Source organism: Fukomys damarensis, unplaced genomic scaffold (genome assembly GCF_012274545.1).
Source record: "Fukomys damarensis isolate Sample0158 unplaced genomic scaffold, DMR_v1.0_HiC HiC_scaffold_6, whole genome shotgun sequence".
NCBI lineage: Eukaryota > Metazoa > Chordata > Mammalia > Rodentia > Bathyergidae > Fukomys > Fukomys damarensis.
In genome coordinates this window covers 14,650,032-14,662,403 of record NW_022900918.1, presented here as the reverse complement: position 1 = coordinate 14,662,403, position 12,372 = coordinate 14,650,032, and the positions used below count along the sequence as shown (strand labels likewise).

General features: G+C 36.5%; 1 protein-coding gene and 1 pseudogene across 1 annotated transcript in view; both read right to left on the bottom strand.

The window, feature by feature from the left end:
* The window catches only part of Slain1 (SLAIN motif family member 1), a 59,909-nt gene that overhangs the window by 33,892 nt on the left and 13,645 nt on the right, over positions 1-12,372 (bottom strand). The window lies entirely within an intron of this gene.
* Positions 5,831-12,192, bottom strand: LOC104861067 (annotated as a pseudogene).

Below are 12,372 nucleotides of genomic sequence, written 5' to 3'. Positions count from 1 at the left end.
TGTGTTATCTTGTGAGTAGGTAATGGATATTTAATTCTTAGTTCATAAGGATTGCATTTTGATAATAAGCCTTTTCAAAAGACTGTAGGTTGATCTTCTTTTCCAATAACACACGTCCCAACACAACATAATACTGGCATATATTCCATTCTTTATCAATGTATGCTATCTCCTTAATTACACATATACTTATTATAAAAAAAAGAAACTACAAATTGCATAGAAGTATAATTTCTAATTATTTCTAACTTATTGCAGTAACTTATCATCAATTCTAAAGCTAACAGATGGAGGTTATTCTGAACACCAAAGCAAAGATGCAATAACCACTTAGCTATGACATTATGACAATATATTTTCAATTTCTAACACACAAGAATAATGGGAATATCAGCAGACCCTGTCTCTGCACACAAAATTTAGTTTGATTCCAAAGTATTTTTCCAATGAGAAAGGAAATCGGCAGAGTTTACCTAAAATGAACCCGCAGGCTATGTTTTAATTTTGTATTCTGAATTTGTCTGAACACCTCAAGACTGGAAACATGAGCTGCTAGTGATAACATCTTGGGCCATGAAAGGACAGACTGGACAGATTCCAGAAGACAAATACTTGATAAGCTTCTTAATGTCTCAGTTCAATCTGTGTGACTTTTGCAAATAAAAAGGTCATCTGCAGAACACTGGGTCGGTCCACAATTGTCTTCTTCATTGGCTAAATTCAGAAATTAATACCATCATAATAACCAACATATGAATGGGAACAGGTATCACATAAAGATAAAAGAAAACTTTAATGAAGGAGTAATATCTGTTCACATATTCTTTCCATACACTATTAAAGTAGATGAGAAATAGTCATAGTGAAAAATGATCCAAGACAGTAATGATGTAGAGCTATGCTATTTGTGAAAACTATACCTATCCTCCTCAAAGGTGACCTTCCTGATTCAACAATTAGGGACATCTGAGCATCTTAAGTCAAGATAAGCTTTGATTAACTGGCCCCAAATTAACTGAGCCACATACTGGGAGTTTCAAATTACTTAGATAAGCTTTTTGACCATTAATTGGTTAACATCCCAGCCTTTTGACATGGATTTAACCAAAACTCTGTATTAGTCTTACTCCAATAGGATATCATGTAAATTAATACTACTCATGCAAGTTCTGTTCGTTTTATAATATTTATTTGAAAAGGCAATAGGGAAGATTAAAGACAGGTATGTCAGAAATCAAACACAAGTTGAAATACTTAGGACATGAAGTATTTCAGACTTCAGATTTTTTCGTATTTTGGAATATTTGCAACATACATGAGATGTTGAGGGGACAGGACCCAAATCTACACATGAAATCATTTATTTCATAGATAGTGTGAAGGTAATTCTATAATTCAGTGCAGGAAGTAAAATTCCATGGTTTTGATTTCTTATGGCATCAAGCTGGCACTTAAAAAGTTTCAGACATTGGAGCATTTCAGATGAGTATTTTCAGATTAGGAAAGGCCAACTTGCACATACAGAACTAAGAGGAAAAAAGAAAAGAAGTAGACTAAAGGAGGTTAGTTGTAATTTCCTACTACTGCTAAATAAACTGCACTGCTAAAACTTTTTGGTCAAAAATCCCTAACTATAACAAATATTGCTGGGCATGGTGGTGCACACCTGTAATCCCAGCTGAGAAGGTTGAGACAGGATGCAAATTCGAGCAATCCAGGACTACATGAGTTCAAGATCAGCCTAAACTACGTGGCCAGACTCTGTCTCCAAAACAAAACAAAACAAAACAAAACAAAAAAACAAACTCTTTACTTATAGGAAGATGAACCAGAACCCTCCTTCAAAACAGAAATGCCAGGCCAGGGATTTAGCTCAGTGGTTCTGCCACCTGCTTCACAGAGGCAAGGTCCCAAGTTTGATTCCTGGTTAAAAAAAAAAAAAAAGCCATTCATTTTCTGTGAAGTGTAAGAAGCCAGGAGTCCTCATATGTTTCAGTTTCTGAATAAAGAACCGTACAGTAGAAATTTATTTGTCTAAAGTAATAATTCAATCCATAAACAACAGAACACAGCACTTCACATTTTCAAATCACTTCCTGAAATAATTGCAACAGCCCTGTGAAATTTGTTAATTGTCCCTCCTTAACTAGGTAAGGCACTGTAACAAATGGCATACTCTTAATCACAGAGATAAGTACGGCTGAGGCATTAGGGAGTACTATATATAAATACTAGATTAAAACTTCCTCCATACACTCATCTGTTCAACAATTAACATTCAACACCACAATGTGAAAGGAATTATTCTAGCAACTGAGGTTATAGCAATGAACAAAACAGACTTAAATCTCCACCCTCAGAACATTTTTAACAAGCAAGGAATGATTTTTTTCCCTAGGGAGTGAAAAGGTTTATTAGGATGCCATTTACAATATCAATGTTCAATGAAAACTAGTTTATTGAACATCTAAAATTTAAATGTACTCGATTAGTCAATTACAAAAAAAAAAAATCAAGCATGCAACAATATTAATGGGTTAGATCTAAAATGGCCCCCAAAGCCTTGTGTTTGGAAGGTGACTTCATTATGGGGGAATTATGCGCTGACTTCCTGTTAGGAGCTGAGGGCTGCTCCAGGTTCTTCCCTTCACTCTCTGCTTCCTGGTTGCCATGAGTTGAGCAGTTTCTTCCACCAGACCCTTCCACTATGCCTCCTTTTCTTAGAGCCAGTCAAATATGGACTAAAAACATCAGCCAAAATAGGCCAAGTATAGACTAAAAACATGAGCTTCTCATCCTTTAAGTAGCTAGCATCTGGGATTTTTCTCTCAGTGATGAGGAAAATAATAGACAGAGCACTTAAAACATGTTTTAAAAATATATTAAGCAAGGGCTGGGGATTTAGCTCAGTGGATCCACCACCTGCCTCACAAGGGGAAGGTCCTGAATTCGATCCCCAGTACCCCTGAAAAAAAAAATATATAAAGCAGCTTAAATACTATATGTTATCTCTCACTTGAGTGAGGCAAAGTACAAACAAAGAAAATGATAAAGATGGACAGAAAGGGACAAGGGGATGGATCTCTTGCAATACGGAAGTGGTCCAAGGGAAAACGGAGGAGGGGTGAGGAAGAGGGGATGGACAAATGAGAGGAATAAAGACATGCCATATTTAGGAACCTAACAGCCCCAACTAAACACTATATGCCATAACATGAGCTATGACAAATAATATCAACAAATACAGAAAAGGGGATGAGAAACTTTGGGGGGATGGGGAAAGGGATTAAAATAAAAAAGAAACAATGTAATATGTACATAAAACCTTTCCCCAATATGATGATACACTGCATGAATTGCAAACATGTACTAATAAAACTATTTCATAGCATTGGTAATTGAAAAGAAAATTTAGGTATGGGTCTTTGTCTTCAAATTCTTAATCTACTAAGCAAAAGGATACATGTTAAAAATTAAATAGAAGTTGCCAGGCGTGGTGGCTCATGCCTGTAATCCTACCACTCGTGAGGCTGAGGAAGGAGGACTGCAGTGAGTTCGAGACCAGCCTGGGCTACACAGTGAGTTCCAGGTCAGTCTCAACTACAGAGTGAGACCCTGTCTCAAAAAAACAAAACAAAAAAATTAAACAGAAGTTAAAACACAGTGCCTCAAAATGGAAAATAAATATTATTAAGATAATTTATGGTGACAAAGCAAGATACTAAGCTCTGGCTTAAACTGCATACTATCAGTGCCCAGAAAAAAAGGAAATATTATTCTAGGTTTTATTAGTTAATTTTATACCAACAGACTACAGAATTTGAGGTAACAGAAGAGTCCAGTGATTGTATTTTCAATAATACATTCTGAACATTATCCAAAAAAGCCATTTACATTACTAAAATAAAATGAGGTCTAATATTTAAACCCTTTCTATGTTTGCTTTGTAAAACACCTTTAGTCTCTACAAAATAAACATAAACATAAAACAGAGAACACTTAAGTAACTTGCCTGACTACTTGATACATAAGAAATTATAAAACCTGGATATCAAAAGATCAGTTTAGAGAACAAGTAAGCTTTGAGATATATAATAGAAATTTCTTAGATTCAAGTGACTAATATTTCCTATGAGAATTTGAGAGTATTAGGTACACATTAGTCATCTATAAGAATAAATCCTGTACCAAAAGTAATTATCTTATTGTAATCATGTATTCTTTTAAAATATACATTTAACCAACTTGCAAAAGCACCTAGTTGTGAAGAAAAAATAATTTCTTAAAATTATGATATATGTGATATACGTGCTATCTTTTTTTTAATGTGTTAAAGTTTTATTAAATTTCAATACAAAAACATTCCAAAAGACGTGATCTATACCTAAGAGTTGTTTAATTAGCAAACAAGGAAGACATTTTGGAAGACATTGTATCACTTCCTTTCAGAGCCAGTATAAAGCCAGATGAATCAAGACTGATTCTTTTCTCAATGGAGCAAAAATTAATGGGTCTGTAAACAGTTTGCCAAAAAGGCACCTGCCTAGTCATTTAAGCATACTCTTTTGAATCTAGCATTAAACTACAATTAGTCTCTATTCTACACTATCTTAGAATCTAAATAAAATCTCAAGAGCCAAAAAGCCCTCACAGAAGCACTAAGTCAAGTAATTAGATTATGGAGGACTTGAACTAAGATCTATATTCAAGTGCAACTAAATTTTGGTCAGTATCCTCATGGGCAGTGATCAGGAGTATAAACCAATGAGGCTTAAAAGTCCTGGATTATTTCTGCCAATCATAAATGTTAAAGTATGATAGTAACTACATTATGAGGTGGGATCTCAAAAAACTGAGTTGGTTCCTCTATACAAAAAACTCAAATGTTTCCTTGAGAACATTATCCCTTGTATTATTGGCTCTGGTCTCCAAAGAAATAAAGTACTAGGATTTCCAAAACTGGGAGCCAAGGATAACATAGGATAACCAATATAGTAATAGAGTAGCCAATGTTTCCAGTTTGGAGTGTACTTTGTGTCATCTTAATGTTTCAAGTTGTTACTTCTGTTTTCTGGGTGTTAACAATTTATTGTTAAATTAACTGATAAATATTTTTAAAGTTTTCTTTGAATTTTCAATAAAGTTGATGTCAGACATAACACACACACACACAAGTGTCAACAACAGTAGCTTTTCATCATCTCCAATCTTTAAATCTAAAAAGGAGGAATTGGGAGCCCAAAGTGTGAGAACCACTGACTATTTTAATAGTTTCTGGCTCATCTGAAGGTTCTCAAGACACTTTAAAAATTGTTATCAGATTTTAAAATGTTATCAGAAGAGAGGAAAGTTAATATAAATCAACATATCCAAACATGGCTGCACAAAGAAGTCACCTGGAGAACCTTAAAATGGTCATTATTGATTGCCCAGATGCTTGTTGGAATTTTTTTCTATCTATCTATCTATCTTTAGTTTTTGTTGTAAAAATTATTTTCTCGGATAATCTAATAAAAAATGTTCCACTTGCTGAAAATCAGACACTACTGGATAAAGAACTGCTACTTAATAGCAGTCATTTTTTATGATTCAACTTTTTTGTGTGGTGTTGGGTAACCAAATCCAGGGCCTCACACGTGCTAGGCAAGTGCTTATCCCCAGCCCTTAATTCAACTTTCTGATATTCAGTGGAATTTTTTCCAAAATGCAGAGTTGCTTTCATTACTTAAGCTAAATAAAATGAAAGCCAAAGCTATAAATCTACACAAATAGCCACAAGAACTTCCTGAGTCCCTCCACTTACCAATTTGTTTCCCTTTCTCCATTTGGTCAATTTTAAGTAACTACCACTCCCTAGTTAAGTGTTAATTAACACTGATGCCTTCCTCAGATTCACAAAAACCCTGGAAGGCAAAACCTACTGCCTGTGCCAAACCAATTCTGATGAACACTGCTTATGCAACTGTTGTGCCTTATCATCAGCATTCTTCTGCTTCAAAAGCTCTTAGCATTTGATTTCTCAATGCCAGCTTTATCTACTGTGAACAAATCAGCACTCCATGACCACAATGATCATAGTCCTCAACCATAACTCTCATATGAATCTCTGTAGGAACCTCCACTCGGGTGGTCTGAATAGTCACGATCCCAACCATAGCCATCTCTATCACTATAGCCTCTTGATGGATAGTCATCACGTGAACTGGAATGACCATAATCACGGTAAGTATAATCTCTTGTATCATGAGAACTTGGGTAATCTCTGCTTGAATAGCTGTCTTTAATGGAATATCCATCATCTCTTGGAGACAAATAAACATCTCTACGAGAAGGCAGGGGTTCCCTTTGAGGTGGGCCTCCATAACTATCTCTTCCAAGTGACACAGGGGCTCTTCCGTCCATTCCACTGCTGCTGTGAACTGGTTCTGAAGGGGCCGATCTTTTAGGAGGGGGGACCCCCACTTCGTGGTGGTGACCCTCTTTTCATGGGAAGGGGTCCTCTGGAAGAACTCATGTTAAAATTCATGGAGTAGCCACCATCATCCATGTGCTCTCCATGTGAGGGAGGTCCCCTAGTTCCTCCACTTCCTCCTCTTCCTCCTCTAGGACCTCTGGGAGGGCCTCTGCTACTTGGAGGTGGAGGTGGCCCACGTCTACCACTTTCAAATGATGGTTTGGTGGCTTGTTCCACCTTCATGGCTTTTCCATCTAAGGACTTTCCATTCATGTTCCAAGCTGCATCCTTAGCATCTGCTGGGCTTTCAAACGTAACAAAAGCAAATCCTCTTGATTTATTGGTTTCTCAGTCTTTCATCAAGAGTACTTCCACGATTCATCCATATTTTCCAAATACTGCTTCAAGGGCTTTCTCATTTGTCTCTGTATTAAGCACACCAATAAAGAGCTTTCCTGGACGATCTACTTCAACCACTTTTTTTTATCCCTGGTGAATCAGAAAGGTAGCGACGGTCTCAAGCTCCTACGAGCTCGCGGACAAGGGCTGACCAGGCAGCCCGGGACAAGTGACAGTTACCAGCTAGGGGTACAGAAGTGAGGAGCCTCTAGCAGTACTGCACAATGAGCGTGCTATCTTGCTAGAAACTTAAATCTTACAAAGCACCCTTTTTTCTCTTTCGCTGGGGTAGGAAAGGGTGAAAAACAAACTTTCTTCAGAGGGGAGGATTTTAAGCCTGTACTCACAGATTCAAGGCACATCTTGAATACTTTCCATAAATTCTCACATAATTTTCACTCTCCAAAAATTCTCACATATCTAGGTTCAGGGTCACAAATTTGCCACACATAGCATGAATGCTTTTGAGGACTCTACCAAATCATAAACGTTTCCAGCAAGAGGCACAAGAGCCCTTCAAGGAGCTGGACTCTGAATGAGCTCATTAGCAGCGACAGTTGTGGGAGAAGTGGAGTCAAACACGCCTACACAGACCAAGCTGGATAAATCCTCATGGAGGAGCACTCCTCGGCCTTATTCCTCCTTAGACCCAGAAGGAAGCTAACTAACCACACAACTGAGCTAGGAGCCAGAAATCAGCTCAGGCTACAGACTTAGAACATGAGACAAAGCAAGAAGCAAGGGAGAAGTGAATGTAGGATCAGGACCACCAACCAGGCCCACTCTAGCTCTTCATTACTATCCCCCCACCTCTCTGCTCTAAGGGGATTTATCTTGAACGCTTGAGTTTTCTTTGCAAAAGCAAAAAGGTCATGAAATACAAACCAAATACCTAAAATATCTGCTCTCTAATAAGCAACATCTTTATCTGAAGTCCAGGCTATTAAAGGGGAAAAACGTTAAGAGGTTTTTTTTTATTTTGTTTTCTAAATGTGTATACATTTAAGGATGCAGTGTGATATTTTGATACACATATACATTGTTCAATAATCAAATCAGGATTTAGTATGTACTTCCCCTCAATCGTTCACCTTTTTTTGTGTGGTAAGAATATTGAAAATACTCTCTCCTACTAATTTTGATGAGTAGAAGAGAACTTGTACCCATACGCTGATGAGCATGGAAAGTGTGAGAGACAGAGAGTGAAAACAGGAAAGGAGTGATACAAGATGGCTGTACACATTCTTCCACTTTAACTGCTCCTCCTCAAGGCAGTGGACTTCTTAGTAAAACTTTTAAATTCTGTATATGTGGGGCTAAGTATACAACCATTAAGGATTCCAATTAATCTGCAGCAAAATGCACAAGAAAAAATATTATTACAAAGTAAACATGCCTGTGAATGGGAAAGCAGTACTACAAGCTGACACTTCAACTGATGCTAGGATTGTTTTTGTTTTTTTCTAAAAGTAATATGGTAGCAAGGAAAATTTTTACAAGGACTTCACACCATCTTAAATTATTCAAAACCCAAATTGAAATTAAAAGAGCAGTAACTGTGACACTGGACTGAAAAAGAATCAAACAAGTATTTTCTTACTTTGGCAACAGTGTCTATTTCATATCAGGATCCTTTCTAGGAGTTAGGAAGTTAGAAGTACATAAAACTGTCTCTCTATCCTCTTATAAAATCATAATACAGTGACAATTAAACTTAGTCTTATATCCATTCCACTAAACTAAGCAGGAGAGAAGATCACACAGTATCTTCAATGTAAACCAGATAAAGTTTAAGTAACAAATCTGAATTTTAGCATTCTCTGTTCTGTGGATCTACAGTAAGGGAAACAACCTGAAAGGTTGTAGTAGTAAGCTCTGTGGTAAGGCAAAAAAATAGGAAGGCCGGAAATGTGTAGGAAAATCCAGAAATTCTCTGCTCCTTCCCTAGCCCAAGCAATTGCTCCTCTTTTACTTTTAACAAAGACAAATTTTAGTACCTGATAAACCCAAAAGAGAGCTTTAAGGATACTATAATGGTTAATCATTTTTTGTTTGTTTGTTTTGTTTTTGTGCTTGTGAGGCAGGCAAGGTGCCACTAAACTGAATCCCCAGCTCTATGGTGGTTAATCATAACTGGATTGGATTGACTTGAATGGATTGAGAAACATCTGAGAAATTAGAAAAGCACACTTCTGGAGATGTCTATAGGCATTTTCAGAGATGAGTAGATCATGGAAACATAATCATGCAGACTATATCTGGTCCCTACTCCCTTGCGTTGGTGCATTCTTTCCTCTCATTTCTCTTCCTCGCTGCTATGAGGCAAACATTTTTTCCACTACCATGCCCTTCTACCATAAGGCCAACCATTGACTGAAACCTCTGAAACCATAAGCCAGAACAGATCTCTTCTTTAATTGTGTATGTCACATATTTTTTCCCAATAATGGAAAACTGACCAAATACAGATACCAGCACACAAATAAGATTACCTTACAATAACCAGGAAGAGAAAGTGAAAATTTGTATACTTGAAGTGAGCTGAGTGAGGGCAGAGATTTCCTGTCTGTATTATTCATTACTGCTACATCTTTGTTATCTACAAAGGTGCCTGGCACACAGAGGGCACTTACAAAGTCTTAGGAAATGAGTTTTAAATGTCTCAGAAAGTAGAAAATCAAAAAGAGAAAATATATAATATAGACATCAATCCAGGAAATTCAACATCTGTCCAACAGGAATCTCTAGAAAGAAAGAATAAATAGGGCTGGGAGCAGGTGGTTATAAAAAAAGAAGGCAAGAAACTGCACAAAGCTAAAGTCTTAAAGTTGGAAGTGACACTAAATATCCACCACAAAAAAACATTAAAGCTCAAATACCAACAATAAAAGACAAGATTCCAAAATGCCCACAGAATTTTAGGCAGAAGGATTATAAAGAATTTTAAACAACAACAGTACCGGACTGACTCCAACAGCAATTCTGAAGCTAAAATATAATGGAATATTCCTTTCTAATTCTGTGGGAAATGACTTGTAGCCTAAAATTCTTAGCTCAAAGAATCAGGTATAAAGATAAAGGTACAATAAAGATCTTTTTCAGAAGTATAACCTTCTCAAAGTTCACCTCCCAAATGTTTTTTTGTCTAATTTCCCCAAGTAACACATGGGGAATTCATTCCAAAACACAAAGAAAATATAAGAAAAAGGAAGGCTTTGCATCTAGGAATCTGGATACAGCAGTGAAGGGAGACCAGGGGAATTCCCAGGATAAAATAAAAAGAGGTCCCACCATTTAGTGTTAGGAAAACCTGTTCTAAAGAGTGAGAACAGAGGGCCGGAGATTTAGCTCAGTGATTGTGCTGCCTGCCTTGCAAGCACAAGGACCCAAGTTAGATCCCCAGTACCAAAAAAAGGAGTGAGAACAGAGGGCACTGCAGAAGGAAGAGTGACAAAATCAAACCCTCAGATTTACACATCTCAGTGCAGTAAGGACAGTCCATCTGGAGAGCTTGGGAGTAAATTAATAATAAGACCAAAGAAAAGCAACGAAGTGTCTTTTTACAATTATCTATTTAAAAAGCTAAATAAAAAAGAAACATGATGAAGTATTGCAAGGCTCAGATACAACTTTTTATCATAATATACATTCATTCAGGTAACTTGAAACTGATAAAAGCTACACAGGGAAGATAGGCAGAGAAAAAGCATAAAGATGCTATTAAAAGGGTCAAATCTTCACAGCTCAAGTCTAAAGCCATTGAGAATTAAGCCAATAACCATCTAAAAACAGAATTTAAAATTAGGTAAACAAAAAAACTGAAATGAATTGCTTTAGTTAAATGGATCTAGGAAATAAAGCATACATGGGCAGATGGCACAGAATCTATTTTTACTATAATATTTTAAAGATGAATTTTTCAGCCACAGGCATTATTTTATACATGAATATAATTTCAATTTTTAAAAAATTATCTAATAAACAATACCTTCTCATCATTTATTTCTTATTAGATAATACAATTAAGGGTCTTTGGAACAAAAACATTAGATTCACAGCAAAAGGGGTTAGACTTACACGCAAATTTAGTAAAAACTAATTTTGGTTTTGAAAAATGAATTTTTTACCTAAGCTCTTTTATGAGAAATTTTTAAAAATTTAAATAAATTATAGATAAAGTACATGACGAAGCTGCAGCATGTCAATTTATGACCTACAGTTCTGTTTCAGATCTTGCCAAAAAAGAAAAATTTCATCTAAAACATCAAAACCAACCATCAGTCAGAGCTAAAGCCCAGGGCTGCCAAAGGATAGTCAGCCTAACCCTAACCCAGCCTGTTCCTGTTTTCTTTTATAACACCTACCAAAAATCAGCTAGAAATAGTTTTTATATTAAACAGAAAGAAACAGAAGAATATATTTAATTTCACATGAAAAATCACATAAAATTGAAATCTCAATGTCCATAAATAAAGTTTCATAGGAACACACAGCCTTGTTCATTGCCCCCTCCCTTCCTGGTACTGAAGACCGAATCCAGGGCCTTTGAACTGAGCTCCAACCCCAGCCCTCTTTTTTTGTTGTTTTTTGAAAGACAGAGCCTCACTATGTCACCCAAGTTGGGCGTGAACTTTCAATCCTCCTTCCTCAGCCTCCCAGAGTGCTGAAGTTACAGGCATGTGACTGCTTTCTTTCTGGTAATGGTTGAATTGAACAATCTGACAACAGGCTGTGAAGCCTGCAAAAACTAACATATTTACTGCCTAGTCTATAAAACTGAAGGCATGTGTTATCTGGAAACATCTATTGACCACTTGACTAAAGGATTACAATTCTGAATTTCATTTGAATTTTACTTCAAATGATTGATCCAAACTCTCATTTTAAAATGTGAGTATAAAAGGGCATAAAACAAAGGCTGTTTGAATAAACAGTCTTGGGGGGTGGTATACACAGCTCTCAAAAGAGGAAAATGTCCAGAGACATTTAACAGTTTGCTGAGAGTCACTGAGGTGACTGGAACAGAATTGATGCTAAAGTCTCCCAACATAGTCATTCCATTATACAAACATCTGGCACCGAATTTTTAACCCTAGTATACTTTTGTTCCTATAACAACCTTCAAACTGCTATTATTAAATCAGTTATTTCATTTTAGTTAACAATTTTATAAAACACGCTCTTTTAGCTTGACTTTCCCAAATATTTAAAGCAGAGTTCTGTTGATATTTACTTATAATAGTGTCAGTATGGCAGTACAGAATACTAGCCAACACAGGATCTCTGGTGTCAGGGAGACTGGCTCTAACTCTGTCCCCAGCATGACACCAGCCTTGCATTCCTCTAAATAACTCTAAAATTCACTCTTCTCAACTCAGAGGTGAGCATATTACCTACTTCCAGTGAATGCAGCTACACTGAATAAGATGAAGGATATCGAGTACTGACTGTCACAGAATGAAGAGCTCAGGAAATATCTACATTTTGTCTTATGTTTAACTGTTTCACACAACCTTTCA